The following is a 7,315-nucleotide window of genomic DNA, read 5'->3' on the forward strand; positions in this document are numbered from 1 at the left end:
TGGAGTCTTAATTACAGACTTACTTGGAACCCTATTTAACAGATAACAGGCCGATTCGAGTGCATATCCCCAGAAGGATATCGACAAGCTAGCAAAACCCATCATGGATCGGACCATGTCTAACAGAGTCCGATTCCTCCTTTCAGACACACCATTATGCTGTGGTATTCCTGGAGGAGTCCATTGGGAGAGAATCCCATTCTCTCCTAGATATGTGAGAAATTCACTAGAAAGGTATTCTCCTCCTCGATCAGATCGAAGAGTTTTAATACTCTTCCCAGTTTGTTTTTCTACTTCACTTCGGAATCGTTTGAACATTTCAAATGAATCCGACTTATGTTTCATCAGATAGACATATCCATATCGGGATATGTCATCCGTGAAAGTTATAAAGTAGAAATATCCACCTCTAGCACTGGTGCTCATGGGCTCACATACATCAGTATGTACTAGGCCCAAGAGCTCAGTAGCTCTCTCATCTTTTTCAGTAAAAGATGACTTGGTCATTTTACCAAGAAGACAGGACTCACAGGTTGGAAGTGATTCACAATCACTAACTTCGAGGATTCCCTCTTGAGTCAACCTGTTTATTCTGTTCTTGTTTATATGACCTAGCCTACAGTGCCATAAGTAGATATCTGACACACTATCTAATCTAGGGTGCTTGCCAGTTGAATAGACTACATTAATAGGTTGTGATAACATATACACACCATTGTTCAAATGTCCTCAAAAAATAGTAACACCATTCTCAATGATATTACAAATTTGTTTCTTTATTGAAATTTCATAATCATTTTTGGCCATAAGGCCTACAGAAATGACATTTAAAAAGAAACTGGGACAGAAATGACAATCATTAAGAACAACGATATGGGATTCAAATACAAGTTTCAAGATTCCTAATGCTAGAACTGGAACAGGTCTTCCATCTCCAACGTTCAGGAATCTCTCGCCTTGCTCGAATCTCCTACTGACCTGCAACCCCTGCAACGAATTGCAAATATGGTAAGGGCTACCAGTATCCAATACCCAGTCAGTTATATCATAAATAGAGAAATTGCAAGGAGTTATCATATAAATACCTTGCCCAGCAACAACTTGCTGCTTTCTCTGCCTGTTCGGGTCTAGGGAGGCAATGTACTGGGGATAGTTCCTCTTCCAGTGCCCCCGCTTCTTGCAAAAGAAGCATTCAGCTTGACTCTTATCGGGTTTGATCTTTTTGGTCTGACACTGCACAGATGTCCCAGCCTGAACTTGCACCTTCTTCACTTTCTTCTTCTTGTTCTTCTTCCCTTTTTTAAAGGGTCGAGAATCAGAAGACGAACCTCTCACTAAGTTCACCGACTTCTTATGGAGTTGGTGATCTTTTTCAAAGTTCTGAAGTAACCCCAGTAATCCATGGTAGTTTACTTCAGACTTTGTCATTCTATAATGAGTGAGGAATGGGAGATAAGACTTGGGCAGCGAGTTCAGTATTGCATCTTTCCCAAACTGCTCATGCAAGGAAAAGCCGAGCTTGCTCAATCATTTCATCAGCTCGATCATGTACAATACATGATCAGTGACAGAGGCACCATCCCGCATTTTGGCGTTGAAGATGGCACAACTAGTCTTGTGTCTCTCCACGTCATCGGGTGTGCCAAAGGCATCCTCCAACACTTGAAGCATGTCCTTTGGCTGAGCCGTCTCGAATCTGCGACTGAACTCGTCGCTCATAGCAGCCAGCATGATACAGCGCACCGTGATCCGGTCACTGAGCCACTTCTGGTAAGTGTCTCTGACTGTTCCACGTGCATTGACAGCTGGCTCCTCAGGTGCAGGATTCATTATCACATATAGGATCCGTTCATGCTCCAGGACTATCTTCAACTTTCGGTACCAGCTACCGAAATTGGATCCCACCAACTTATCATTGTCCAACAATGATTGGAGCGATAGGGAAGTGGCCATATCTGCACAAAAGAGAACCATAACCTAATTAGTAATTGATTCATTAAACCTAAAGATTTGGACTTTAATCAAAAGGTTTCTTTCACTATTTTATTCGAATTGGTAGCCTCTACCTCCAATTCGAGGAATTACCCTAATTCCTTAGCGGGTACTAGAATCCACTTAGACTGCACACAAGCCCAACTTTGGTTGGCCAACCCATGTACATCTAGGGGTAGGTTCATAACCAATTATTTCTCTAAACAATTTCTAGTAATTTTAATTTTGCCCCAAAAACCTAATCAGTAGGCTTTGGCCTCCACTGTAAGGATCCAGTTAGGTCCAACCATTAACATGATCATACATGGTGTATCTAACCAACGAATGATTAAGCCCAACTTTGGTTGGCTCACCTAACCACCATTAGAGAGACACTTCCAAGTCGTCATATGATGAGTGATAATTCCATTAGTCAACAAGCACCAGGCCTTTGGGTCTGCAATGATTATTGAGTTAATGGATTCATTATCAAACACCTTAATGGGAGGCTATGATTCAGTTATCTCCATAACTTTATCATTTTAAGGACCTAATAATTTTAGAGGATTTAAATAATATAGAGGATGAAGTCAGATGAACCAGCTTATCATGATCCTCCCACTGGCTTCACCAAGTCAGCTTAAAGGAGACCAGGGCTGGTCTAGGAGCACCTAAATCAGTCACACTGATTTACCTAGCTGACATGGGTCAGCTCGAATAGTCAAGTGATCCGATCAAAACATAATTTCACCAAGAGGCCAGGTAAGTTCGATCAGTGGAAGGATCTGCCAAAGCTTGCCTTAGACACCATCAGAAATGGCCAGGTAAGCGGGCTCCCAATTAAAAACCACCGGTCTGGTTTACCTTAGACACCAACTGGTTTAATTAGTTTTGATTAGATCAACCTAACAGTTCGTGCTAGACCGCTTAGCCAAGAATCAAGTTCATTTGTTCTCGTTAAAGACATGGACTTGACCAACTACAACTATTATAATTGATCTAGAGAATTCTTGACCTAATCTAAGACAACAATTGATTAGATTTAGTCAATTTTCTAATTAAGTCCATCTTCAATCTAACCATAGGTCTAACCCAATTAATGGACCTAATTCCTGCTAACCCATTAATCCAATGTGTTATGGTTTGTGTCTTAGGTTCTTCAATTCATAATCCTAGAACCTATTCAAACAACTTCTTAATTCTTAATTAAGTTTTGGGCTGAGGGTTGGGTTTGGCTTTTCAAAAAATAATTTTCATATTTGTAAAATAATTTTACAATATGATTCTACCGACCATATTGCATGTTTAATTCATAATCAAGATGCAAGTGAAATAAACATGAAACTACTTTAGATCTAATCTAAACAGGTTCATGTAATTGAAACAATTTCAACTTTAAACAATTTCTTTACACAAAAATTATTAACAAAGAGATTTTATTTCAGATTTAAATATCTTTTAAATTTAATAAATCATAAATTTAATCTAGATCATATCTAATAAATTTATGATTAAAGATAGATCTACACAAACTAGGACAACCTTTGCACTGTAAGGGGTAAACCTTACAGCAGGACAACCTTGCAGTTTGTGATTGATCTAAAATTTTAATTTCAGATTTAATAATCAGATTATAAATTAGATCTAATCTAAAAAATAATCTAAGCATGTATAAATAATCATTTAATAAAGAACCTAGGCTCTGATACCAATTGTAGGAACCTTATCTAGGGTTTCAGGGTTAGATCTTGAAACTTTTTCAAGATCATACAGCGGAAGACTAAAATAAATCAAAATTTATTTTTTAAAATCAAAAAATTTTTAGATCTAAGATCCTATTACATGATTATTACATAGCATTAAATCAGAAATTAAAATATATAAATATAGCATGAACTACATGTTGATCATATCAACATGTTTCTATACTACATCTAATGTATGTATTAAACAATAGATCAGATCTATTACCTTGCAAGTTAGACGTTCTAACCTTGTTGATCTGGGTTTGAGGATGATGTTACAAGCCGCACACGTGTCCGGCCTCTAGGAGTCGTCCACACGAGCCCATGAATCTCGATCAGAAGTCCTGCTTCAGGAAATCAGCACAGTATGCTAGTACTGCGCTGATCCTTCTTTGATAGTTGATCAGGTGCCTCCTTCTTCTTGATTTGGACTCTTCTAAGATGAAAAGTAGAAGGAGGAGTTTCAGATCTGAGACGCTCTCAGGAAACTCAAGATGGAGGGAGGAAAGATATGAAAACAAAAATCCTAGAAGAAGACCCTCTTCTTCTTCACGTTTTTCTCTCTAGACACCCAAACTTATGTCTTTTATATCTCCACGACCCAAAGGTATTTCTCTCTGATTTTTGGATGGCACAAAGGTCTCTCAAATCTCTGACTTCCCCTAAAATTTCATAAAGAAACTCATCTTATATAGAGAGATATGATAGAGTCTTTGTCTAGGTCAAACACCTAGTCAAGGCTTATCCAAACATGGCAAGTTAAGGGACGCCCAACTCTTGAGCACCTCCTTCATATTTTCATGCATGGATCACCAGAAAAGGATGCACAATGTATATCCTAAAAGCCACAAAAATTCTAAAAAAAAATTGGATAAATTCGATGCAAAATTGAAAGAGTTTTGGATTTCTAAAACTCTATCTCATAGAATTCGAAATCCAAACTTATTCCTTTTAGATTTGATCCAAACCACCTTCCATGTAAGAAAGAAGAGAGGAGACCTTTTGTGAACGTGGGAGAGATCTGGGAGAGGGCTTTTGTCATACAAAATAAGTGAAGATTGGCGTTGAATAAGAGAGAGGGCATGGAGAAGGATTATGTGGCGCAAGGTGGAATCCTAGTCTTACTAGGATTCTGTCTTATGACTTGTTTTAATTTGGTTTTCCAAACCAAATCAAATTAAAATTAGATCAATCCAATTAAAATAGGTTTTAACCCAATTAAGAACCTAATTTAATCAGATTAAATTAGATTTAAATCTGATTTAATTTTCTAATCAAATTAGAAATTAGATTGACCCAAGTCCTAGTTGAACTAGGACTAGTTTTTTCTTGCACTTGGCTTATCCAATAAACCAATTGGACTTGATCCAATCAAGTCCAAACTAAATCTAATTAAATTATATTTAATTAGACTTAATCTCAGCCCATTGGCTTAATCAAATTAAGCCAATCAGCAATCGAATTGCTAATAGATCCTCCTGCAACACTTGCACTGGGTTAAATGTCAATCGTATTGATCATTTAACCCTAGAACGATTCTTAATCATTGATCAACCATCTGATCGGATCATGAACTCTAATGTGTGTGACCTCATAGGTCCGAACCTAAGTCGGTAGCATAGGAACAAATTTTTATACCAATCAAAGTGACCATCTAGCAATGGTACCCGACGATCGGATAGGTCGAATGTGTAGAACAACATCCTTAGAACCCATGCGGATATAGTTTTCATATAATTCATCCCCTTGACCAAAATGATCATAGGACACCCCAGAGTTTAACTGTCAACTCTGATCAGGTTGTCCACATTGTATTTCAAAATATCAAATCCATCTGATGGATTACCCTGGCCAAGGTTTTGCTAAATTGAAATACAGCGACTCATTCTTCTCCAACTCTTGGAGTGGTCAATTTCATCTCGATCACACTCTGACTTCGCAAGTACTTGACTGTACCCAGAAGCCTTCCGTCCCTGAATTAGAAATTCAGTTAGTCCAGTACCAAAACACAGTGAGTTGCTTGCAAGTCACTGAGGCGATCTCAGGTCTAAGGGACACTTATACCTATATCCCATCAGAGACATTCTCGACAGCAGAATACTCTGGAGTTGGTCACGTTCAATGATGATGTACCCTTACATCTCACCTATATGCCATACCAGTGTCTCCACACTCCTTGGTTAAGAGGACAACCAACCCATATGGCCTACAGCGACCTATGCTCGATAGAAGCTGTTGTCCTTATTAACAGCCTATCATTTGGTCGTGAACAGTTTTAAGGACTAATCGATAAATCCTCTCTTTATCGAATCTAAATAGTCCTAAGGACTTCATCATAACAACGGAGTTCATTAGAAGATGAAAGCTTATGATGAAAATACCAAATATATTTTATTTATTAACAAATCAATTACAATACTTGGTTGCTCTACCGTCAACAGCTTGACGATTGGCTTTTTGGGACACATTTCCCAACATATCTTTCTTATTGTTAATTAGTCTCCTTCAACAGTTGGACGCATTACAAGAACTATACAGTACCATATACTATGTCAATGTTCCTGCTCGTCGCTATTTCAACGGTCTTTCTAATGTTTCATACCATAGAGCATTGCAAAGACAACAAGGAGAAAAGAAAAAAAGACAGATGAAAAGGAAAAAAAGAAAAGAGAGAAAAGAAAAAAAAAATAAAAAAATAAAAAAACATACAAATAGAAAATTTTACCACTAACTTTTTTTGAATTTTGTTGCAGGTTTCATTGGCCAATGATTGTATATCTCTTATGATGGTTTGCTTATTCCATTTCTGCATTATGGTTTTTGCTTTCTATGGGCTATCCAAGTAATTTTATCATAGCTATGGTTACATACATATGGGGATAAGTAATTAGATTACATTTATGATCGAGCATTATATACTTAGGGCATGGTCTTCATCAGTTAATTACAGGTTTCAAAGTTCTTCTCCTTATCTCATTTCAGGAGGTTCACTTTTGATGATGTATACGTGGACTTGCCACATATTATTTCACAACTTCATTTCAATTGAAGAGATTGCCTATTGTACACGTTCACCGTCTATAAAGACTTGCTGTAGTATAATTGGTGTTTGGGTAGATGACTATTATTTGCTATTATGTTGTATACTTCTCCTGCATGATATTGTTCAACATTATTTCTCTCGTGATATCTTTTTACTGCAACAACCACACATCTACAACCTCCTTTTTCTTTGTTGTTGCGTCTCTGCGGCAATTTCAGCATACTTACAATTTTCATAATACTTATAGCAGATTATACACTAATGGAGTTTGGGATTATAATTTATTTTTCTGTATATACTTTCTTTACAGGTGTTCTTTTCCCAATCTTCCTTTTTGATTCACTTGGCAACTATAAAATTTTGGGTCTTTAGCAGTGTTACTGTATTATACTCTGCTCTTTTTGTATATCTTCCTTTTGTAGCATCCTTTTCTATCAAGTTTTGGTCTTTCTTACAATGGTTTGTAGCTATGAAAATAGGCACCTTCTTTTGTTCATCTGTTAGCCTGTTTCTTAGCAATTTTGTACAGGTTTCATGAACGAATAAAGTTTTCCTT

This window comes from Elaeis guineensis, chromosome 1 (genome assembly GCF_000442705.2).
Source record: "Elaeis guineensis isolate ETL-2024a chromosome 1, EG11, whole genome shotgun sequence".
NCBI lineage: Eukaryota > Viridiplantae > Streptophyta > Magnoliopsida > Arecales > Arecaceae > Elaeis > Elaeis guineensis.